We start from the raw sequence: 27,057 nt of genomic DNA on the forward strand, positions 1-27,057 counted from the left end.
GTTAGCATATTGCTATTTCTGGACAGGAATCTTAAATAAGAAACACTAAAATAGTCTTAAGTATGGGCGAAAAGGCCTAAAGCATTTTTGGGCCATTAGTTGTAATACACTTTTCCACCACTTGTGGCAGTAATGACAACGTCAAACAAACTAAGTCAGAAGGAAGTTTCCTAAGCGCAAAAACTTGGACTAAAGTGGTGAAACGGTATTTTCATTTGCACTTTAATTTCATTGACATTTTAGTTGAGAAACATATTTATTATTATTTCAGAAGGGTTAAAACCATTAAAAATCAGTTCCCAGTGGCTTATTTTATTTTTCGAAGTTTTTTTCAAAATTTTACCCATCACGCAATATCCCTAAAAAAAGCTTCAAAGTGACTGATTTTAACCATCGTTATATACACCCGTCCATTTTCCTGTGATGTCACATAGTGATGCCAACACAAACAAACTTGGCGAATAGAACAGCAAGCTATAGCGACATTAGCTCGGATTCAGACTCGGATTTCATCGGCTTAAGCGATTCAACAGATTACGCATGTATTGAAACGGATGGTTGTAGTGTGGAGGCAGGTAGCGAAAACGAAATTGAAGAAGAAACTGAAGCTATTGAGCCATATCGGTTTGAACCGTATGCAAGCGAAACCGACGAAAACGACACGACAGCCAGCGACACGGGAGAAAGCGAGGACAAATTCGGCAATCCCCTTCTAACCAACGATTGGTATGTGTTTGTTTGGCATTAAAGGAAACTAACAACTATGAACTAGGTTTACAGCATATGAAATACATTTGGCAACAACATGCACTTTGAGAGTTGTCGGAGGCAGATATTTACATATATCCGAATTTAAGTGTTACTTCTTTTTATTTCATTGTCATATTACAAAACAGCTAGTGTTTTTCTTCAAAATGTGGTCTTTTGGTTGTCTGCAAAACTGTGTGCTTAACCTTGAAGTGAGGAATGTTAGAGAGAGCGATAATAAGCATTTGTTTTGGCTAGAGAGACATGACTGCCAGGGGGGGAGGAAGAGGGACTTAAGAGGAGAGGGGTTTTGGTCGAGGGGGGACAGACCATCTTAGCGGGGCGATCCGAATGTTCTATGCTGTCTCTGTCAATGTATATATGCAAAGCTTTGCAAATATATTACAAAATACCTATTCTGTCTCTGGTGTTTTTTCAACTCAGCTTTAAGTGTCGTAAAGAGCTTGGGAGCGACTTGTGACTTGAATTCCCTGGGAGGAACAACTGGTCCAAAGCGCAGACAGCCCAATTTTCATCAATTAATATATTCTGGAGACATACCCTCATCCGCTCTCTTTTCCTGAAAGCTGATCTGTCCAGTTTTGGAGTTGATGTCAGCAGGCTAGGGAAGCTAGGGTCGATATGCTTCTCTTGATCATCTTCGGTGGCATAAGGGACGGTGTGAGCCAAGACATCCAGGGGGTTTAGCTCGCTCGTCTGCGGGAACAAACTGCCGCCATTGCTTGCCGTGCTACCGAGGACCTTTGTCCCTGAATTGCTCACACACTCCGGCAGATTCAATGGGGGTCTGGCGGCAGATTTCTTTGACTTTATCGTTGGAAATGCATCTGCTTTGAGTGTCGCAGGATATCCACACATTCTTGCCATCTCTGTCGTAGCATAGCTTTCGTCGGTAAAGTGTGCGGAACAAACGTCCAATTTCTTGCCACTTTCGCATCTTTGGGCCACTGGTGCAACTTGAATGCGTCCCTGTTCGTGTTGTTACACCCTCCGACAACACACCGACGAGGCATGATGTCTCCAAGGTACAGAAAACAGTCGAAAAAACGGAAAATAACAGAGCTGATTTGACTCGGTGTTTGAGAAAATGGCGGATTGCTTCCCGATGTGACGTCATGGCTCCGAGAGCGAATAATAGAAAGGCGTTTAATTCGCCAAAATTCACCCATTTAGAGTTCGGAAATCGGTTAAAAAAAAAAAAAAGGTCTTTTTTCTGCAACATCAAGGTATATATTGACGCTTACATAGGTCTGGTGATAATGTTCCCCTTTAATAATTGAGCTTAGTTTAGCACAGGCCTGGGCCGGTATATCTATTTTTAGGAACACTAATACAAAACCTCACAATAATGTCTAATTGAATGCTAAAAACGTTATAACAGACCGCCTTAAAAAACAGAATGGAATTTTACATTTTTTTTACTGAATGAGACACCCAGAATGTACATGGAAATGAAGAATGTGGGATGTACAATATTAACTACGAACGATAAAACATTGAATATTGACAACATATGAACGTCACACCCCCTCTTGATTGACATATTTTACAATCAACAAAAATGCAAGGCCTTAATTTGCCCAGGTCTGGTTTAGCACAACATAACTCTAAGTTATTATTGTCAGTTATTTATGAGTCCTTTCTTATGCAGTATGTTTGGTAAGTACTTAATTTTCTGACCAAAGCCTAAGGTTTATGTGTTAAATAAATAATAATATTTATTATTAACACAACATTTCATTTGACAATGTTGTTAACCTGTAAGTCGGTTAGATATAATTATTGAATACGAATAAAATCAAGAGTAAAATGACTAATTCAGTGTTAATATTTCAGTGGGCCCCGGGTCCCTCGATCTTGTACCTGAGCTCAAAAAAGCTAAGAACCACTGACCTAAAAAATAAACAATGATATATACAGTAGGAGTCTGATAATATCAATAAATATTATTTTGCATATGAATGATAGTAGATCCATTTCATCACGGGTTACAAAAGCTTCTAATTTGGCTGTTGAGGTATACTCTAACATATTGCCTCATTTCCAGTTGTGTCATTTTCTCAAAATCATAATTATTCTATTTGCTAAATAAGGTTTATAGTTATTTACTTACTGCAGTAACGCTGATCCATTTACACTTCCGTAGTTTCAGGGTCAGAATTGGCCATGCCAATGTTCATACTTAAAATTGTCAGGATCATGAAATGAATAAATGTTTGGTCACGATCGTAATACGACAATATCAAGAATAATTTCAATATATACTTTTAATTCCCTTTTATTACATACAAATATACTGACACAAAATGCCACTGTCGATATTTGTATTGATCAACCCACCCACGTTTACATTCAAAAGCTCCAGCTTAGCGGTTAGCGATGTAATGATACTTGTAAGAAACGTGGTTTATTTGCGGCCGTGTAAGCGAGAATTAACGATTTAGAGGCTGCACTGTGGAGGGACATTAACCGCGAGCTCGCCCTCGTTAACTTGACGCAGTCAAATTTGCGGGACACAACTAGAATGTGTCATCAACAAGCATTGTCACAATATAACGATAGTATTAAAATCTCTATCATCGGCCAAATTGATATTATTCATACCGTATATTGTCTGTATCGCGGAGCCCTCAGGGGTGTACGGTGCAACAAATTTACTCGCAAATGTGAAAAAAAAAAAAAAACATGTTTCAATCCTTTGGTCCTAAAAGAAATCCTTCCAAATGTAATCAAACTGGAGTAAAAGGTTCGCCCACCTGTATAGCATGTTTGAAATAAACTCATAACCATAACCAAATGCACAAGTGATTGACGCGGAAGTACTGAGAGCTGTGTGTGTCCCTTAGTCCTGCGCCATGCACAGAGGGGAGCCCCGCTCCTCCGAGTTTATCATTCAGTATCGCGGAACTCTAGATGTCTACCTTGCAACCAATCAAGCATAAGCCTATGATTTTCGTGTAGCGAACGAATTGACCAATAAAATCTATGTTAAACATATATTTAATTTAAATGCGGTTACCGTGGGGAGAAGAAGTGTTTTCCTGGGAGAATCCCGTGTCCGTGACCGCTCATTCTTTCCAGAAAAACGCAACTGCCCCCCTCCCAGACTAAACACTGTCGAAACGACCACTTGAAACAGCAGCTAAGTTGGCTAACAAACTATAAAGCTAATGCTAGCAAAGACAACCCACACACCTGCAACACAAATTCAACTAATTTTCTAAGACCCTGGTCAAGATTGTACAAACTGAAGACGGTTCAGTCCACATGAGACATGAATGACTGACTTCTGCAGTAGTAGATATTAACATCTCTGTCATGAGAGAATGCGTGAATGTCAATAAATCTGACCTATCATGTCCGTCAGCATTTAGCCTCGCAAGAATTGACGGCCTCGGTGCAGTGATAAATAGTACTTAGCATGCAGCAGCGGATTTCTTCAAAGACCAAAACAGAGAACACGCAAGCGGGAGTGAGTCCTCTCCAGGGTTCTGGCCCGAGGCCTCCCCAGTGGATTATGTTAGCTAACAATGCTAGTGGCCTTTCACAGTCAGAACATGCTCCAGTAGCTGGAAGGCAAACAAAGAGTTGGTCTCCCAGCAGGAATGAAGTTGCGCCAGTATGTCGAACTTCAATGCATGACTTCTCTACTTTGTGGTGGAAGAGAAATAACGGATGTTGTGACCATGGACAATAAACAAGAGTTGGAAAACAGCAGTTTATCATTGACGCTGCAATGCAGTCTGCCACGACAGTACCTTCTCGCGGTTGTCTTGCGTCTGAATTATTCCAGTGCACCTTTGCAGTTATTGCCCGTATCTCTTATCCAGATCGCGCTTCTATGTCGTCCAGGTAGCTGGCATAGGTTATTGTTGTGTAGGGATGATGTTTGATAAGAAATTATCGAGTTCGAGCCCATTATCGAATCCTCTTATCGAACCGATTCCTTATCGATTCTCTTATCGAATCCAGATAGGTTGTTGTATATGGAAAAAAACACAATATTTGGTTTAACAAAAGCTCACTTTAATTTTATAAGAAAAAAATAAAATAAATAAATATTGACTGTTGTTACCCAAAGTATATTAAGTGGGATTTTTCAGAAAAACAAATATATACAGTAACACAAAAACAACCTGTCTCTGTGATCACTATAGGTGTATAAATAATAATATAGTGTTAAATAAAATCAGTTCCTTGGGCACAAAACTGAAAATAATACAGCTCTCCAAAAAGTGCACTTCTGCTGCTATTGGAACATACTAACTACACACACTATGACACTAAGAACACCACAGTCATCAATCAACAATTCTTCCCCCCTGGCAATAATTGCATATTGCCTGTTCTGCCCTCACTATACGTGTTGAGGTTATACAGCTTGGCAGACAGCTAACAAACAATCCAATGCAGATTAATCCATTTAGGCTCTTTATTGTTGTTGATCTTGCTTTGTCTTTTCCTCTCTTTACTTTTGCCTTGCACTGGACTGTTATTTTATTTTTTTTTAAACTGAAATACACACAATGACAAATGTATAAGCTATGTGATTCAATTAACATACTGAAATGTAATACACAATATGTAATTAGCTACAGTACTATCATCAAACAAATACTTCTGAGTGTTGAAACTATTTCGATAGTGGAAATACACGACTGGCAGCCATTTTAAGTCCTCAAAACATCCTTTGAAACAGTGCACAAAATACGTTTTTCAGTAAACATCTTAATATCAAACTTTCCACCTTAATATTGAGTTACATAAACAAGTTAAACATTTTACTTACAGACTTATCTTTTCCAAGGCTTGTAAGAGCTAACACAACTTGTCTACTTCTCAATTGTCTCATGAACTGAACTGACGTCGCCAACCCCAGAAGTGCCCAAACTAATGACGCGTAGTATTTTCATATCGCCACAAGGTGTCAGTAAGAGTCTACAATCAAATGGGCATAACTTTGCCGTCCCACAGGGCATTTCCTGTACGTGGGAAGGGATTCGTTCCCAGGGATTCGAATAAAGAACCAACTCTTTTTCTTTACTATAGTGGCCTTGATAACAGGAACCGGTTCTCAAAAAGGGATTCGAGTCCATGGAATCGGTTCTTTTCTTATCGAACAACCGGGAGAACTGATTTCGAACATCATCCCTATTGTTGTATGCTGCATGTTCCACAACGTATGATGCCATGGAAGTGAAAGAAATGACTGTCGCCTTGGTACACGTAAAAACCTCATTCTGTTAGGGCAGTCTGCAGTCTATTTTAGGGATTGTTAACAATTGCTCACGCAGTCTTAGTAGATCACCCACAGCACGGCCACTAATAGTCTGCACAATTTTATAGTTGGCACAGGTGTTTTTTGAGGGATTTTAGGCCCTGCCTACATTAAGCCGTATAACTCCTTAAGACTGTAAGATTATAGTCTGTGTAATAAACACTGTTTCACGATTATCATACGCTGATTGATTTCACAGCAAAACAATTATACAATCACAGACATTCCTTAAAGATGTTGATGTCTTATGTAATACCGTGGGAAATAATCAAATACCGTATTTTCCGGACCATTGGGCGCACCGGATTATAAAGTGCACTGCCGATGAATGGTCTATTGTTAATCTTTTTTCATATATAAGGCGTGCCGGATTATAGGGCGCATTAAAGAAGTCATATTATTTTTAATTTTTTTCTAAATGTAAAACACTTCCTTGTGGTCTACATCAGTGTTTTTCAACCACTGTGAGATATTGTCTGGTGTGCCATGGAAAATTATACAACGTCACCTAATTGGTCGAAAAAATATTTTTTGCAAATTAATAATTATAATCTGCAAATAATGTGCTGTTGCTTAGTGACTGTGCTGTGTAGAGAGCTTGGCAGGGTAACCATGTAGTACTCTTCCATATCAGTAGGTGGCAGCTTTGCTTTGTAAAAGTCGGAATGTGTCGGGTTAAGTTAAAGTTAAAGTTCCAATGATTGTCACACACACTAGGTGTGGTGAAATGTGTCCTCTGAATTTGACCCATCCCCTTGTTCACGCCCTGGGAGGTGAGGGGAGCAATGGGCAGCTGCGGTGGCCACGCTCTGGAATCATTTTTGGTGATTTATCCCCCAATTCCAACCCTTGATGCTGAGTGCCAAGCAGGGAGGTAATGGGTCCCATTTTTATAGTCTTTGGTATGACTCGGCCAGGGTTTAAACTCACGACCTACCGATCTCAGGGCGGACACTCTAACCACTAGGTCACTGAGTAGGATAGGGTATGTATGTATGTGATGCTTCAACCAAAAATGAACAAAAGGGAAAGGAAAAGGCAATGAAGTATAGGGAAGGCTATGCAAAACGACAGTAAAACTGAACTGGCGACAAAGTCAACAAAAACAGAATGCTGGACGACAGCAAAAACTTGCAGCGTGCGGAGCAGAGACGGCGTCCACAAAGTACATCCGTACATGGCATGGCAATCAACAATGTCCACACAAAGAAGGATAGCAACAAATTAAATAGCCTCTCTTGCTAACACAAAGCAGGTGCGGGGAATAGCGCTCAAAGGAAGACATGAAACTGCTACAGGAAAACACCAACAGGAAGGCAAGAACTAAAGCACCACACACAGGAAAACACAAACAAACTCAAAATAAGGCACGACGACATGGTGAAGCAAACATTTTTTAACGTTTTCGGCCGGTGGTGTGCCTCCGTATTTTTTAATGAAAAAAATGTGCCTTGCCTCAAAAAAGGTTGGAAAACACTGGTCTACATAACATGTAATGGTGGTTCATTGGTCAAAAATGTTGCATAGATGATGTTTTACACATCATCTTCAAGCTGCTTTTTGACAGTCGCTTTAGGATGCGCCGTTTTGTGGGCGGTCTTATTTACGTGGCTCACCTTCGACAGCGGATTCTCCCCGTCATCTTTGTTGTAGCGGTGTAGCGTGCAAGGACGGGAGTGGAAGAAGTGTCAAAAGATGGAGCTAACTGTTTTAATGACATTCAGACTTTACTTCAATCAATAACGGAGCAGCATCTCCTCATCCGGAAACAACAATAAGGCCAGAAATGTGTTCCTTGAAAAACCGTCCGACCGGAACTCTCTAATAACTAAAGTTCCTTGGGTGAATAATGTAAACTCACTATACCGGTATGTTTTAGCGCTTTCATGGCGAGTTTACTGACAGATATAAGTAAGAACTTTACACTACTTTATATAAAAAATGGCAACCGTGGAGGATGAATGTCCCATAACAAGAAGATAGAGAAAAAGAAGAAGCTTATCGCATACGGCGTCCTCACGGACTACAAAGGCGGACGCACGCTAATTTTCAGGACTTATGCAGATCCCAAATACACATCAACAGGTACCAGAAGGTAAGAAAAGTTGCTTTTGCATAATATTGTGAAACAAAACGCCAGATAATATGTCTTACCTGATACACACACCATAATAATACTCCTATGTTGAAGCACAGTACAATCCATCAAGTGGTGCGGCTTCATAGCTTACCAAAGTCCTACTAAAACATTTTGATAGATTTTTGAGCGCCGTGTGTAATGTTCTACATTCTCAATGGAACATATAAATTGTTGTGTTGTTTACTTGCAGTCTACACATATCTCTTATCTGTGACTGCCATCTACTGGTCACACTTGTCATTTCACCATGGACTGAATAAAATAGCTTCGAGGTCAGTAAGCACAACCAGAATTATTCTGTACATTAGGCGAAAATACATGGATTTTAAGTGTGCCTTATTGTCCGAAAAGTACAGTGCAATTTTTGGGGGGGAAAAATTGAAGATTTTATTTTTAGGACATACTGACCGGGCCTAGGGATGATGTTTGATAAGAAATTATCGAGTTCGAGCCTATTATCGAATCCTCTTATCGAACCGATTCCTTATCGATTCTCTTATCGAGTCCAGATAGGTTGTTGTATATGGAAAAAAACTGAATATTTGGTTTAACAAAAGCTCACTTTTATTATATAAGAAAAAAATCAAATCTAATAAATAAATAAATATTGACTGTCACCCCAATAAAAACATAAAATGAAATAAATAAATATTGACTGTTGTTACCCAAAATATATTAAGTGGGATTTTTCAGAAAAACAAATATATACAATAACACAACAACAACCTGTCTCTGTGATCACTATAGGTGTATAAATAATAATATAGTGTTAAATAAAATCAGTCCCTTGGGCACAAAACTGAAAACAATACAACTCTCCAAAAAGTGCACTTCTGCTGCTATTTGACATAACTGTTTGTTATGATGCTTTGACATTTTTGCACTTTATTTCTTTATTGAAAGAAAATTCTATGAAGAGAAAAGTTGTTTGCAAATGTGGTTACAATGCTAAAAAATGAAAAGTTAAAGCTAAAAAAAGAAATAACACTTTATTGAGTTAACATTATTTCTTTATAGGGGAAAAGATGTGATGTTATGAGCTAGAGAATATAACAACTACACTACCCAGCATGCAACGGGAGTGACGAGCATGCGCGGTAGCGCCGAAAAGTGTTGTTGCATGTCGCCACCCGGCAGCTAAGAATGAGGTTATGAGCACGCTGTGAAAGTAAACGTCAAGAACTCAGCCAACACGCCTCGTCTGCATTATTTATAATTAGACAGACAACACATATACAGTGTGATTTTGTTTTGTTTACAAGGAAAAAAAAGTTAAAAAAGGGAGATATGTTGTATATATATGTATGTGCAGCGGTTGCTTTAAGAACGTTGCGACAGCTGCCGTAAAGCAGGTGCGTTGCTAGCCTGGTTGCTATGTTTCCGGTCGGTCGTAAAAGTGTTCGTCATGTGTTTGTACCCTGCTCAAATCTCTCAGTAAAGTTATTAATTGGATTAAACCTTTTGTTTTGAACTTTATTACACCTTGGAGCACTTTTTCCGGTCCATTGTTTTTCCTGCTTTCCCTATCTGACTGAGCTACGTGACGTCATTTCTTGTGGGCATTTCTGGTCGGGACGGGATTCGTTCCCAGGGATTCGAATAAAGAACCAACTCTTTTTCTTTACTATAGTGGTCTCGATAACGGGTACCGGTTCTCAAAAAGGGATTCGAGTCCGAGGACTCCGTTCTTTTCTTATCGAACAACCGGTAAAATCGGAACCTAGCCTACTGTGTAGTTAAGCCTTTGACATTAAAAAAATGTTTTTAATCCCAGTTAAGAGAAAAACTGGTAATAGTTGCAACCCAAGTCAAGCCTTCAGGCCTGAGCGGGTATAAAGGAAGCCGTGAAAGTAAACAAGGTTCTACGTGAGTGACGTAACACGCTGCCGCACTCGCAGAAAAAACCCTCTCGGCAGATCAGTGACCTCGGCCACACACTGATACCACTCAATTTATAAACAAACATCCTGGCCTTGGTCACAGCAAACATGCGGAATTTGATTACACTCGTTTTTATAACCCGGAGGAGCAGAGAGGGAGACATTTTTATAGGCCTTCCAATCCTCAGAACGCAGATGACTTGAAAGGGAATGGATTAAAACATGCAACTGATTGCTCATGAAGCGTCCACAGGGAAGTTCCTTTTCTTTCTAAAGACGTCACAATCCGGAGCATAAAAATGCGCCACGGCTTTCCTGGGGGTGACACTCAACTACTTCTAGGGCTGCTGAGAGCAATCCAAGCAGATCCGTGTGCAGGACGGAGACCCTTTAAGCCAAACAGAACATGTCCTGTTCTCGGCCGGTCCGTCGGGAGGCCAACAAGACGTAGGGGGACCTGACGGGATGGGGCCGCTTGGCAGAGGCGTGCGGATTAAAATTCAACCGAAGAGAGGGCGAGAAAGAGCCTGCGAGCGAAGACCATTGCGGATTACGCACACGCAAACACCTGCTGAGTCATCGGCGCTGTCATCCCTGGCGTCATTACAGCACGACGGCAACTTCCTGGCTTTGAGATAATTAAACCTCAGGCTGGACGAGTTATGAGTAACAACGACAACATCCCTGTGCACTGCAAAACAATCTTCAGCCGCCAGCATGAGGGTGTGGGGTTGCACGTCACTGCGAGCCTTCGCATCCTTTCACCTTCAATGGACACTATAGGCCAGACCTGAGCAAAATACATGCGGCTCGTTAAGATTTTCAATCCGGCTTTCCGGACGTTCTACATCATTTTTTTAGACCTTTAACATCAAAACTGTCGCCGGCATTATAATGTGCAGTGCTGTTTTTAAAGGGGAACATTATTACAATTTCAGAATGGTAAAAACCATTAAAAATCAGTTCCCAGTGACTTATTATATTTTTCAAAGTTTTTTTCAAAATTTTACCCATCACGCAATATCCCTAAAAAAAGCTTCAAAGTGCCTGATTTTAACCATCGTTATATACACCCGTCCATTTTCCTGTGACGTCACATAGTGATGCCAACACAAACAAACATGGCGGAAAGAACAGCAAGCTATAGCGACATTAGCTCGGATTCAGACTCGGATTTCAGCGGCTTAAGCGATTCAACAGATTACGCATGTATTGAAACGGATGATTGTAGTGTGGAGGCAGGTAGCGAAAACGAAATTAAAGAAGAAACTGAAGCTATTGAGCCATATCGGTTTGAACCGTATGCAAGCGAAACCGACGAAAACGACACGACAGCCAGCGACACGGGAGAAAGTGAGGACGAATTCGGCGATCGCCTTCTAACCAACGATTGGTATGTGTTTGTTTGGTATAAAAGGAAACTAACAACTATGAACTAGGTTTACAGCATATGAAATACATTTGGCAACAACATGCACTTTGAGAGTGCAGACAGCCCAATTTTCATCAATTAATATATTCTGTAGACATACCCTCATGTCAGCAGGCCAGGGAAGCTAGGGTCGATATTCTTCTCTTGATCATCTTCGGTGTGAGCCAAGACATCCAGGGGGTTTAGCTCGCTCGTCTGCGGGAACAAACTGCCGCCATTGCTTGCCGTGCTACCGAGGACCTTTGTCCCTGAATTGCTCACACACTCTGGCAGATTCAATGGGGGTCTGGCGGCAGATTTCTTTGACTTTATCGTTGGAAATGCATCTGCTTTGAGTGTCGCAGGATATCCACACATTCTTGCCATCTCTGTCATAGCATAGCTTTCGTCGGTAAAGTGTGCAGAACAAACGTCCAATTTCTTGCCACTTTCGCATCTTTGGGCCACTGGTGCAACTTGAATCCGTCCCTGTTCGTGTTGTTACACCCTCCGACAACACACCGACGAGGCATGATGTCTCCAAGGTACGGAAAACAGTCAAAAAAACGGAAAATAACAGAGCTGATTTGACTCGGTGTTTGAGAAAATGGCGGATTGCTTCCCGATGTGACGTCACGCGAATATTAGAAAGGCGTTTAATTCGCCAAAATTCACCCATTTAGAGTTCGGAAATCGGTTAAAAAAATATATGGTCTTTTTTCTGCAACATCAAGGTATATATTGACGCTTACATAGGTCTGGTGATAATGTTCCCCTTTAAATGACCGTAAGTCTTGAACTATAGAAAGTAGAGATGTCCGATAATATCGGACTGCCAATATTATCGGCCGATAAAAGCTATAAAATGTAATATCGGAAATTATCGGTATCGGTTTCAAAAAGGAAAATTTAAGACTTTTTAAAACGCCGCTGTACGGAGTGGTACGCGGACGTAGGGAGAAGTACAGAGCAGTTGAGTCTCCCCGTCATACTTGCCAACCCTCCTGAATTTCAGTGCCCCTCCCGAATTTCTCCCGATTTCCACCCAGGCAACAATATTGGGGGCGTGCCTTAAAGGCCTACTGAAATGCGATTTTCTTATTTAAACGGGGATAGCAGGTCCATTCTATGTGTCATACTTGATCATTTCGCGATATTGCCATATTTTTGCTGAAAGGATTTAGTAGAGAACATCGACGATAAAGTTCGCAACTTTTGGTCGCTGATAAAAAAGCCTTGCCTGTACCGGAAGTAGCAGACGAGTAGCGTGACGTCACAGGTTGTGGAGCTCCTCACATCTGCACATTGTTTACAATCATGGCCACCAGCAGCGAGAGCGATTCAGATCGAGAAAGCGACGATTTCCCCATTAATTTGAGGGAAGATGAAAGATTTGTGGATGAGGAAAGTGAGAGTGAAGGACTAGAGGGCAGTGGGAGCGATTCAGATAGGGAAGATGCTGTGAGAGGCGGGTGGGACCTGATATTCAGCTGGGAATGACTAAAACAGTAAATAAACACAAGACATATATATACTCTATTAGCCACAACACAACCAGGCTTATATTTAATATGCCACAAATTAATCCCGCATAACAAACACCTCCCCCCTCCCGTCCATATAACCCGCCAATACAACTCAAACACCTGCACAACACACTCAATCCCACAGCCCAAAGTACCGTTCACCTCCCCAAAGTTCATATAGCACATATATTTCCCCAAAGTCCCCAAAGTTACGTACATGACATGCACAAAGCGGCACGCACGTACGGGCAAGTGATCAAATGTTTGGAAGCCGCAGCTGCATGCGTACTCACGGTACCGCGTCTGCGCATCCAACTCAAAGTCCTCCTGGTAAGAGTCTCTGTTGTCCCAGTTCTCCACAGGCCAATGGTAAAGCTTGACTGTCATCTTTCGGGAATGTAAACAATGAAACACCGGCTGTGTTTGTGTTGCTGCAGTCGGCCGCAATACACCGCTTCCCACCTACATCTTTCTTCTTTGCTGTCTCCATTGTTCATTGAACAAATAGCAAAAGATTCACCAACACAGATGTCCAGAATACTGTGGAATTTTGCGATGAAAGCAGACGACTTAATAGCTGGCCACCATGCTGTCCCAAAATGTCCTCTACAATCCGTGACGTCACGCGCAGGCGTCATCATACCGAAACGTTTTCAGCAGGATATTTCGGCGCAAAATTTAAAATTGCACTTTAGTATTTGGCGTGTGTTGCAATGTTAAGATTTCATCATTGATATATAAACTATCAGACTGCGTGGTCGGTAGTAGTGGGTTTCAGTAGGTCTTTAAAAGGCATTGCCTTTGCGTGCCGGCCCAATCACATAATATCTACGGCTTTTCACACACACACAAGTGAATGCAAGGCGTACTTGGTCAACAGCCATACAGGTCACACTGAGGGTGGCCGTATAAACAACTTTAACACTGTTACAAATATGCGCCACACTGTGAACCCACACCAAACAAGAATGACAAACACATGTCGGGAGAACATCCGCACTGTAACACAACATAAACACAACAGAACAAATACCCAGAACCCCTTGCAGCACTAACTCTTCCGGGACGCTACAATATACACCCCCCGCTACCCCCCCCCCCCCTCAACCACCTCATCCTCTCTCAGGGAGAGCATGTCCCAAACTCCAAGCTGCTGTTTTGAGGCATGTTAAAAAAAATAATGCACTTTGTGACTTCAATAATAAATATGGCAGTGCCATGTTGGCATTTTTTTTCCATAACTTGAGTTGATTTATTTTGGAAAACCTTGTTACATTGTTTAATGCATCCAGCGGGGCATCACAACAAAATTAGGCATAACAATGTGTTAATACCACGACTGTATATATCGGTATCGGTTGATATCGGAATCGGTAATTAAGAGTTGGACAATATCGGAATATCGGATATCGTCAAAAAAAGCCATTTTCGGACATCTCTAATAGAAAGTATTTCAATGGTTGAAATCTGCACTTCTGAGTGTTATACGAGTTATTACAGGAACAAAGCAGAGTGGGCGGGGTTTGTTTTCAGAGCCCGAAAACGCACGTGTCAGGAACAGATGCAGAAGCAGATTTTTACGTGATAATAAATCATATTGTAGGTGTTTGTTACACTTTGCATTCGCATTTTGAGATGAGGTGGTTCGGGCATCTGGTCAGGCTGCCACCCGAACGCCTCCCTAGGGAGGTGTTTAGGGCACGTCCGACCGGTAGGAGGCCACGGGGAAGACCCAGGACACGCCTCGGGAGCTGGACGAAATGGCTGGGGAGAGGGAAGTCTGGGCTTCCCTGCTTAGGCTGCTGCCCCCGCGACCCGACCTCAGATATATATATACAGTATGTTGCAATATAAATTTCCGGCCGTATTCCCCACCCTTACTGTGCACGCATATTGCATTGTTTTAATAATTTCAAGTGTGTGGAACGGATTCATTTGATTTCCATTTCTATAATTTATTGCATTATTTCAAGACTACCTCGTTTTCTTCTCTTTTCGCCGCCAGCAGGCAGTTGAGCCGTGTGAGGAGGACACGGAAGGAGGGGAATCAGAGAAGAAGGTAGTGGGAGGAAAGGCAAAAAGGTTGCGAGTTCAGCACAGAGCCCATCATTATCTTCTAGAAGGCAAGGCAGCTCGCCCCTGCCCCGCCTGCCAGGCCACATGCGTGGGGCGGTCCACCCTGGTAACGGGGGGTACACCCTGGTAACGGGCGGTCCACCCTGGTAACGGGCGGTCCACCCCGGTAACGGGCGGTCCACCCTGGTAACGGGGCGTCCGCGTCTAACCAGGAAAGCCAGGAGGCGACGCAGGCGTCAGCTGGGGAAGTTCCAGCTGATTGTGAGTTGCTTCTTTGACATACGGCGAGAAAAAAAAAAAAAAATGTCCGTCTTGCAGCGATTTCCACAGCGGTGAAGATCAAGTGAAACATGTCGTTAGCGTATTAGCATCATCAGCGCTAATACTTTCTACACACTTGGCTGACCTCTGAGCCTCGCTCCTTCCTTCACTCGAGCTGGAGTTGTAATAACAATTGGCTTTTTCACAGATGGCAGCGAGACACACACACACACACACACACACACACACACACACACACACACACACACACACACACACACACACACACACACTAATAAGCAGAGTCTTCAGGGCATAAAAATGAATTCATTTACAGCCGAGGTCATTAAAATGCCGCTTTCTGCTCCACGAAGCAACTCTGCGTTTCAAATCAAACAAGGGATTCATTTCCATGTCGGCTGGAGTCCGACTAGAGCAGGCTTATTCAACTGGCGGCCCGGGGGCCACATCGGGCCCCTGGGATGACGCCGTACTGACCCCCTAGTTCAGTTCAAAACATTTGTGCAGCAAATCCCTTCAAACGCAAGAGCAGACTTTTTGCCTCCAAGGGCCAAAGTGAAAATGGGTCAATGGTCCACCACATCATTTTATGTGGCCTATCACGTTAAAAGTGGTCTTCTACATAATTGAATGTGACCCTCCACATCATTCAAAGTGGTCCTCCACATCATTGAATGTGGCCCTCTACATCACTCAAAGTGGTCCTCCACATCATTCAATGTGGTCCTCCACATCATTTGCTGTAGTCCGCGACATCATTCAAAGTGGCCCACCACATCATTTAATGTGGTCTTCCACATCGTTGAAAGTGGCCCTCCACATTATTTGTTGTAGTACACGACATCATTCAAAGTGACCCACCACATCATTCAACGTGGCCCTCCACATCATTGAATGTGGCCCTCCACATCATTGAAGGTGGCCCTCCACATCATTGAAGGTGGCCCTCCACATCATTGAAGGTGGCCCTCCACATCATTTGTTGTAGTCCGCGACATCATTCAAATTGGCCCACCACATCATTTAATCTGGTCTTCCAAACGTTGAATGTGGCCCTCCACATCATTTGTTGTAGTTTGCGACGTCATTCAAAGTGGCCCACCACATCATTTAATGTGGTCTTCCACATCGTTGAATGTGGCCCTCCACATTATTTGTTATAGTCCACGACATCATTCAAAGTGGTCCAAGACATCATTCAAAGTGGACCACCACATCATTCAAAGTGGCCCACCACGTCATTCAAAGTGATCCTCCACATCATTGAAAGCGGCCCTCCACATCATTTGTTGTAGTCCGCGACATCATTCCAACTGGACCACCACGTCATTTAATGTGGTCCTCCACATCATTGAAAGCGGCCCTCCACATCATTCAAGTGGTCCTCCACATCATTTGTTGTAGTCCACGACATCATGAAAGTGGCCCACCACATCATTTAACGTGGTCTTCCACATCATTGAATGTGGCCCTCCACATCATTGAATGTGGCCCTCCACATCATTGAATGTGGCCCTCCACATCATTGAATGTGGCCCTCCACATCATTGAAGGTGGCCCTCCACATCATCGAATGTGGCCCTCCACATCATTTGTTGTAGTCCGCGACATCATTCAAAGTGGCCCACCACATCATTTAATCTGGTCTTCCACATCGTTGAATGTGGCCCTCCACATCATTTGTTGTAGTTTGCGACGTCATTCAAAGTGACCCACCACATCATTTAATGTGGTCTTCCACATCGTTGAAAGTGGCCCTCCACATTATTTGTTATAGTCCACTACATCATTCAAAGTGGTCCAAGACATCATTCAAAGTGGACCACCACATCATTCAAAGTGGCCCACCACATCATTCAAAGTGGCCCACCACATCATTCAAAGTGATCCTCCACATCATTGAAAGCGGCCCTCCACATCATTTGTTGTAGTCCGCGACATCATTCCAACTGGACCACCACATCATTTAATGTGGTCCTCCACATCATTGAAAGCGGCCCTCCACATCATTCAAGTGGTCCTCCACATCATTTGTTGTAGTCCACGACATCATGAAAGTGGCCCACCACATCATTTAACGTGGTCTTCCACATCATTGAATGTGGCCCTCCACATTATTTGTTGTAGTCCACGACATCATTCAATGTGGCCCTCCATATTATTTGTTGTAGTCCACGACATCATTCAATGTGGCCCTCCACATTATTTGTTGTAGTCCACGACATCATTCAATGTGGCCCACCACATCATTTAAGTGGTCTTCCACATCATTTACTGTGGCCCTCCACATCATTTGTTGTAGTCCGCGACATCATTCAATGTGGCCCACCACATCATTTAATGTGGTCTTCCACATCATTGGAGGCGGCCCTCCACATCATTGAAAGTGGTCCTCCACATCATTGAATGTGGTCCTCCACAAATATTTTAAGCGGCCCTCCACATCATTGAATGCAACCCTCTACATCATTGAAAGTTGCCCTCCACATCATTAAATGTTGCCCTCCACATCATTGAATGCGGCCCTCCACATCATTGAAAGCGGCCCTCCACATCATTGAAAGCGGCCCTCCACATCATTGAAAGCGGCCCTCCACATCATTGAATGTGGTCCTCCACAAATATTGAAATCGGCCCTCCACATCATTGAATGCAACCCTCTACATCATTGAAAGTTGCCCTCCACATCATTGAATGCGGCCCTCCACATCATTGAATGCGGCCCTCCACATCATTGAATGCGGCCCTCCACATCATTGAATGCGGCCCTCCACATCATCGAAATCGGCCCTCCACATCATCGAAAACGGCCCTCCACATCATTGAAAACGGCCCTCTGCCAGATGTTTGTTTTTACCGTAAAATCTTGTTGTTTTAATGTTTTTTTTGTTTGTTTTTGGATGTTTTAGTGTCTTACTGTATATGGGGGAAAAAAACAGTTGATTTTACAGTAAAAAAAAACTATTGTAAATTTTACAGTCTACAATTTGATTGATAATTTGTTTTGAAAACATACGTTAAGCAGATATTTAAGTACAGTATTTATCTTTATTTTAACAAAAAATATTCTTGGAATACATGATAATATTTTGATAATATTTAAATTTAAAAGATACGCAATTGCATGCAGTACAAGATTTTTAATATCAAAAGGGAAAGAACAAATATATTTAGTAAGCATTTTTTTAACACATACTATTTCCAGGCTTTCGCAGGGCCACATGAAATAAGGTGGCGGGCCAGTTTTGGCCCCCGGGCCTTGAGTTTGACACCTGTGACATACATCAAAAATTTGACATCATATATCATGTAAAAAGTATTTGCTCTGCACATGAATGCCATTCATAAATGTTATTTACTACTATTAACGTAAATAGTATCATAGGGACAAGCAGTAGAAAATGGATGGATGATATACTGAGTGCATGAATAGAAATGATGCAAAGTTACAAAGTTAGTATTCACTCATGGATGATCGGTATCCAAATCGGCAGCAAAACCCTCACTTTTAACCTTGTTAGCGAACATCGAACACTGGGGTCCAAACTTGTGACTAACACAACCGTGGTGTTCCTCAAAGATCCGCCTTAAGTCTTCTCCTTTTTGGAAGTTACAAATTGTTTCCGTAACGTGATTTATGCAACTAAGTCAGGGGTTGGCAACCCAAAATGTTGAAATAGCCATATTGGACCAAAAATTAAAAAAAAAAAATCTGTCCGGAGCTGCAAAAAATTTAAAGTATTATACAAACCCCGTTTCCATATGAGTTGGGAAATTGTGTTAGATGTAAATATAAACAGAATACAATAATTTGCAAATCATTTTCAACCTATATTCAGTTGAATATGCTACAAAAACAACATATTTGATGGTCAAACTGATAAACATTTTTTTTTTTGCAAATAATCATTAACTTTAGAATTTGATGCCAGCAACACGTGACAAAGAAGTTGGGAAAGGTGGCAATAAATACTGATAAAGTTGAGGAATGCTCATCAAACACTTATTTGGAACATCCCACAGGTGAACAGGCAAATTGGGAACAGGTGGGTGCCATGATTGGGTATTAAAGTAGATTCCATGAAATGCTCAGTCATTCACAAACAAGGATGGGGCGAGGGTCACCACTTTGTCAACAAATGCGTGAGAAAATTGTTGAACAGTTTAAGAAAAACCTTTCTCAACCAGCTATTGCAAAGAATTTAGGGATTTCACCATCTACGGTCCGTAATATCATCAAAGGGTTCAGAAAATCTGGAGAAATCACTGTACATAATAAGCTAAGCCTGTGACCTTCGATCCCTCAGGCTGTACTACATCAACAAGCGACATCAGTGTGTAAAGGATATCACCACATGGGCTCAGGAACACTTCAGAAACCCACTGTCAGTAACTACAGTTGGTCGCTACATCTGTAAGTGCAAGTTAAAACTCTCCTATGCAAGGCGAAAACCGTTTATCAACAACACCCAGAAACGCTGTCGGCTTCGCTGGGCCTGAGCTCATCTAAGATGCAATGATACAAAGTGTAAAAGTGTTCTGTGGTCTGACGAGTCCACATTTCAAATTGTTTTTAGAAACTGTGGACCTCGTGTCCTCCGGACCAAAGAGGAAAAGAACCATCCGGATTGTTATAGGCGCAAAGTTGAAAAGCCAGCATGTGTGATGGTATGGGGGTGTATTAGTGCCCAAGACATGGGTAACTTACACATCTGTGAAGGCACCATTAATGCTGAAAGGTACATACAGGTTTTGGAGCAACATATGTTGCCATCCAAGCAATGTTACCATGGATGCCCCTGCTTATTTCAGCAAGACAATGCCAAGCCACGTGTTACATCAACGTGGCTTCATAGTAAAAGAGTGCGGGTACTAGACTGGCCTGCCTGTAGTCCAGACCTGTCTCCCATTGAAAATGTGTGGCCCATTATGAAGCCTAAAATACCACAACGGAGACCCCCGGACTGTTGAACAACACAATTTCCCAACTCATATGGAAACAGGGTTTGTATAAGTGTTTTAATGAAGACAACACATGATGCAAGTGTCTATATTAGCCTACTATCAAAATGACTTTAAAAGTTGTACTGTATATAAGTGTTATAATGAAGGCAACACATGATGTAAATTAGCATCGATTAGCTTGCCTGATTAGCACTCCAACAAGTCAAAGACATCAACAGAACTCACCTTTGTGCATTCACCCACAGCATAAAAGGTTTGGTGGACAAAATGAGACAAGGAAGGAGTAGCATAAAACGCGTCTTTCTGTGGCAGCGTCGGAGAAAGTCGTGCATGTAAACAAAGCTACGGTGAGTTCAAGGATCGCCGAAATTAGCACTGATTAGCACTCCAACAAGTCAATAACATCAACAAAGCTCACCTTTGTGCGCTCACGCACAGCATAAAACATTTGGTGGACAACATGAGACAAAGAAGGAGTGGCATAATACACGTCTTTCTGTGGCAGCGTCGGAGAAAGTCGTGCATGTAAACAAAGCTACGATGAGTTCAAGGATCGCCAAAACTAGCACTGATTAGCACTCCAACAAGTCAATAACATCAACAAGGCTCACCTTTGTGCGCTCACGCACAGCATAAAACGTTTGGTGGACAAAATGAGACAAGGAAGGAGTGGCTTAAAACACGTCTTTCTGTGGCAGCGTCGGAGAAAGTCATGCATGTAAACAAAGCTACGGTGAGTTCAAGGATCGCCAAAATTAGCACTCCTACAAGTCAATAACATCAACAAAGCTCACCTTTGTGCGCTCACGCACAGCATAAAACATTTGATGGACAAAATGAGACAAGGAAGGAGAGGCATAAAACGCATCTTTCTGTGGCAGCGTCGGAGAAAGTCGTGCATGTAAACAAAGCTACGGTGAGTTCAAGGATCGCCGAAATTAGTAGGACAAAGCGGCGCTCGCCAACTACTCTCATCAGTGAAGCACGTTTCATATAAACAGTGGCATTTCTAACAATTTTTTTTTTCATCTTGTTCCATTTGCACACGTCTCTGAAAGAGGTCCAGGGAGCCACGAGGGCGGCGCTAAAGAGCCGTGGGTTGCTGACCCCCGAACTAAGGTGTTGCTGTGTCTTGTTTACTTTATCACTCAACTTCTCTAGTTATGCCAGCGGTGTTCCTCAAGGTTCCATCTTAGGTCCTCTCTTTTTCACTCTATTCAACTGGTGGCCGGCGAGTTCAGTTATAAAAAATTAAAAAAATTGTGGCTTCTTAAAAAACACTAGTGTGCTGTCACGGAGATTATTTATTTAGGCTGGAGGTCCCAAAACAAAAAAATAGACTAAATATTAAATGTTTACTGTAGAGGACGTTGGTTCATTATAATTACAATTTAAGTCAAAAACTTAAATAAAAGCGCTTCTTCTCAATCCCCTACATTTTTTTTTTTTTAATTCCTAAAGTTGATAGGTTTGCCGTGGAAAGCTGTTGGCAAGAAGTGCCAAATGAGAGCTCGCATAGTGGAAGAAGGCACGCGTGCCAGCGGGGACTTTGGCGCATTTGTGCTCCTTACCTTGGCGAGGCAGCGCGGCGTCCGTCCACGCGAGGACGGCGTGGGGAATAGTCCACTGGGGGCTCCTGTGCCCGGAGATGCGTGCAGGCTTGATGCGGGGCTGGACGTCACTTGTGCGGCTCTGCTGTCCTCCTGCATCGCTCCGTGTGTTTTGGCCGCAGTGGCAGCGAGTGTGTGACAACACAACATGCACATGGAAGGACGGAGCCAAATCCCGGACTGGATTCTCCGCGCGGATCGGGCAATGGAAGCTATATTTATACAGAGGGCCAAGTGGACGAATATTGAGTTCATTCTCTCATGATTTCTATGTTTCATTTTTTGTAAATGATTTTCAATTGTATTTATTCATTTAATTTTGTCCCATTGATACATGAATACAAGGGACTAAATTCAATAAATAAAGCAATCTTTAAAATAATTACTTAAATTTGGTAATTACATTTAATAATAATTGTATTTTTATTGATTAAATTATTTCATGAATTATTTCATGATTGTATTATTCACTATTGAATTAATCATTTTTTTATGTAATTGTTTATTGAGACATTTGAGTAATTATTATTATTTTATAGATATTTCATTTTGTCCCATTAGGCCCTGAATACAAGGGACTACATTAAGTAAATAAATCAATCTTTAAATTAATTACTTAAATTAGGGAGTTTATTCAATACATTACATTTAATAATCATTTGTTTTTTATTGATTAAATTGATTTTAATTATTCCATAAATGATTCCATGATTGTATTATTCACTATTTAATTAATACATTTTTTATGTAATTATTTATTGTGACATTTGAGTATTTTTTTTTTTTTAATATTTAATTTTGTCCCATTGCGCCCTAAATACAAGCGACTAAATTAAATAAATAAAGCAATTTTTAAAATAATTATTTACATTTGGGAGTTTATTTAATACATTACATTTAATAATCATTTATTTTTGTATTGATTTAATTGATTTTAATTTCATAAATGATTTCATGATTATATTATCCATCCATCCATTTTCTACCGCTTATTCCCTTTGGGGTCGCGGGGGGCGCTGGAGCCTATCTTATTCACTATTTAATTAATATATTTTTTAAATGTAATTATTTATTGAGGCATTTGAGTAATGTATTCCCATTAGGCCCTGAATACAAGGAACTAAATTAAATAAATAAAGCATTTTTTTAAATAATTACTTACATATGGGAATTTATTTTATACATTACATTTAATAATAATTTATTTTTTTATTGATTTAATTGATTTAAATTATTTCATAAATGATTTCATGATTGTATTATTCACTATTTAATTAATACATTGTTTATGTAATTATTTATTGTGACATTTAAGTATTTTTTTCATTTTTTTTTTTTACATTTAATTTTGTCCCATTGCGCCCTAAATACAAGCGAGTAAATTAAATAAATAAGGCACTCTTTAAAATAATTACTTAAATTTGGGAATTTATATACTACATTACATTTAATAATCATTACATTTTTATTGATTTATTTGATTTTGATTATTTCATAAATTATTTCATGATTGTATTATTCACTATGTAATTAATCACTTTTTAGTGTAATTATTTATTGAGGCATTTTAGTAATTTTTTTTTTTTTTTTTTTTAATATTTAATTTTGTGCCATTCGGCCATGAATACAAGGGACTACATTAAATAAATAAAGCAATTTTTAAAATAATTACTTACATTTGGGAGTTTATTTAATACATTACATTTAATAATCATTTATTTTTTATTGATTTAATTGATTTTAATTATTTCATAAATGATTTCATGATTGTATTATTCACTATTTAATTAATACATTTTTTAAATGTAATTATTTATTGAGGCATTTGAGTAAATTAGTCCCAATAGGCCCTGAATACAAGGAACTAAATTAAATAAATAAAGCATTTTTTTAAATAATTACTTACATATGGGAATTTATTGGATGCATTGCATTTAATATTAATTTATTTTTTATTGATTTAGTTGATTTAAATTATTTCATAAATTATTTCATGATTGTATTATTCACTATTTAATTAATACATTTTTTATGTAATTATTTATTGTGACATTTGAGTATTTTATTTTATTTTACTTTTTTACATTTAATTTCGTCCCATTGCGCCCTAAATACAAGCGACTAAATCAAATAAATAAAGCAATCTTTAAAATAATGACTTAAATTTGGGAATTTATATACTACATTACATTTAATAATCATTACATTTTTATTGATTTATATGATTTTGATTATTTCATAAATTATTTCATGATTGTATTATTCACTATTTAATTAATCACTTTTTAATGTAATTATTTATTGAGGCATTTTAGTAATTATTATTATTATTTTTCAATATTTAAATTTGTCCCATTAGGCCCTGAATACAAGGGACTACATTAAATAAATAAAGCAATTTTTAAAATAATTACTTACATTTGGGAGTTCATTCAATACATTACACTTAATAATCATTTATTTTTTTATTGATTTAATTGATTTGAATTATTTCATAAATGATTTAATGATTGTATTATTCACTATTTAATTAATACATTTTTTAAATGTAATTATTTATTGAGGCATTTGAGTAATTTAGTCCCATTGGGCCCTGAATACAAGGAACTAAATTAAATAAATAAAGCATTTTTTTAAATAATAATAATAATTAATAATTATTACATATGGGAATTTATTGGATACATTGCATTAAATGATAATTTATTTTTGATTGATTTATTTGATTTAAGTTATTTCATAAATGATTTCATGATTATTTTATTAACTATTTAATTAATATTTTTTTAATGTAATTATTCATTGTGACATTTGAGTATTTTTTTTTCCTTTTTTTTTTTCCATTTAATTTTGTCCCATTGCGCCCTAAATACAAGCGACTAAATTAAATAAATAAAGCAATCTTTAAAATAATTACTTGAATTTGGGAATTTATATACTTCATTACATTTAATAATCATTAAATTTTTATTGATTTATTTGATTTTGATTATTTCATAAATGATTTCATGATTGTATTATTCACTAATTAATTAATACATTTGTATGTAATTATTTATTGAGACATTTGAGTAATTACTGATTTTTTTTTTAATTGTAATTATTTATTGAGGCATTTTAGTAATTATTATTATTTTTTTTAATATTTAATTTTGTCCCATTGGGACATGAATATAAGGGATTAAATAAAATAAATAAAGCAATTGCACCCCCCGCGACCCCGAACGGGACAAGCGGTAGAAAATGGATGAATGGATGGAATTTTTAAAATGATTACTTACATTTGGAAATTTATTTAATACATTACATTTAATAATCATTTATTTTGTATTGATTTAATTGATTTTAATTATTTCATAAATTATTTCATGATTGTATTATTCACTATTTAGTTAATCAATTTTTTATGTAATTGTTTATTGAGACATTTGAGTAATTTTTTTTTTTTTTTTTATATTTCATTTTGTCCCATTAGGCCCTGAATACAAGGGACTGCATTAAATAAATAAAGCAATCTTTAAATTAATTACTTAAATTAGGGAGTTAATTCAATACATTACATTTAATAATCATTTATTTTTTATTGATTTAATAGATTTTATTTATTTCATAAACTATTTCATGATTGTATTATTCACTATTTAATTAATAATTTTTTAATGTAATTACTTATTGTGACATTTGAGTATTTTTTTAAAATATATATATATATATTTCATTCTGTCCCAATGGGCCCTAAATACAGGGGACTAAATTAAATAAATAAAGCAATCTTTAAAATAATTACTTAAATTTGGGAATTTATTTAATACATTACATTTAATAATAACTTTATTTTTATTGATTCAATTATTTCATGAATTATTTCATGATTGTATTATTCACTATTTAATTAATAAAAAAAATAATGTAATTATTTATTGAGACATTTGAGTAATTATTATTTTGTTTTAATATTTAATTTTGTCCCAATAGGCCTTGAATACAAGCGACTAAACTAAATAAATAAAGCAATCTTGAAAATAATTACTTAATTTTGGGAATTTATTTACTACATTACATTTAATAATCATTATATTTTTATTGATTTATTTGATTTTGATTATTTCATAAATTATTTCATGATTGCATTATTCACTATTTATTTAATTTTTTTTAATGTAATTATTTATTATTTTCATTTTAGTAATTATTATTATTTTTTTAATATATTTAATTTTGTCCCATTGGGCCCCCGGCGACCCCAAAGGGAATAAGCGGTAGAAAATGGATGGATGGATGGATAAATAATTGTAACGGTCAGAATAAAACTCATTCTAAGTAGAGATGTCCGATATTATCGGCCTGCCGATAAATGCTTTAAAATGTAATGCAATGTAAGGCTCCAGCACCCCCCGCAACCCCAAAAGGGACAAGCGGTAGAAATGGATGGAATCTTTAAAATAATTACTTAAATTTGGGAATTTATATACTACATTACATTTAATAATCGTTACATTTTTATTGATTTATTTGATTTTGATTATTTCATAAATTATTTCATCTTTGTATTATTCACTATTTAATTAATGACATTTTTATGTAATTATTTATTGAGACATTTGAGTAATTATTGATTTTTTTTAATGTTATTATTTATTGAGGCATTTTACTAATTATTATTATTATTTTTTAATATTTAATTTTGTCCCATTGGGCCATGAATACAAAGGACTAAATTAAATAAATAAAGCAATTTTTAAAATAATCACTTACATTTGGGAATTTATTTGATACATTACGGTACATTTAATAATCATTTATTTTTTATTGATTTAATTGATTTTAATTATTTCGTAAATTATTTCATGATTGTTTTATTCACTATTTCATTAATCCATTTTTAATGTAATTATTTATTGTGACATTTGAGTTTTTTTTGTTTTTTTTTAATATTTCATTTTGTCCCATTGGGCCCTGAATACAAGCGACTAAATTAAATAAATAAAGCAATCTTTAAAATAATTACTTACATTTGGGAATGTATTTCATACATTACATTTAATAATCATTTAGTTTTTATGGATTGAATTGATTTTAAATATTTAATAAATTATTTAATGATTGTATTATTCACTATTT

General features: G+C 38.4%; 1 protein-coding gene across 2 annotated transcripts in view; it reads right to left on the reverse strand.

The window, feature by feature from the left end:
- Positions 1-22,070, reverse strand: part of dlgap1b (discs, large (Drosophila) homolog-associated protein 1b) — a 327,908-nt gene extending 305,838 nt beyond the window's left edge. For both annotated transcript variants that reach the window (XM_061965826.1, XM_061965825.1), the window contains exon 1: positions 21,898-22,070. The gene's annotated coding sequence lies outside the window, so the exon portion shown is untranslated. The remainder of the gene's footprint in view (positions 1-21,897) is intronic.
- Positions 22,071-27,057: the final 4,987 nt, after the last annotated feature.

Source organism: Nerophis lumbriciformis, linkage group LG07 (assembly GCF_033978685.3).
Source record: "Nerophis lumbriciformis linkage group LG07, RoL_Nlum_v2.1, whole genome shotgun sequence".
Classification (NCBI taxonomy): Eukaryota; Metazoa; Chordata; class Actinopteri; order Syngnathiformes; family Syngnathidae; genus Nerophis; species Nerophis lumbriciformis.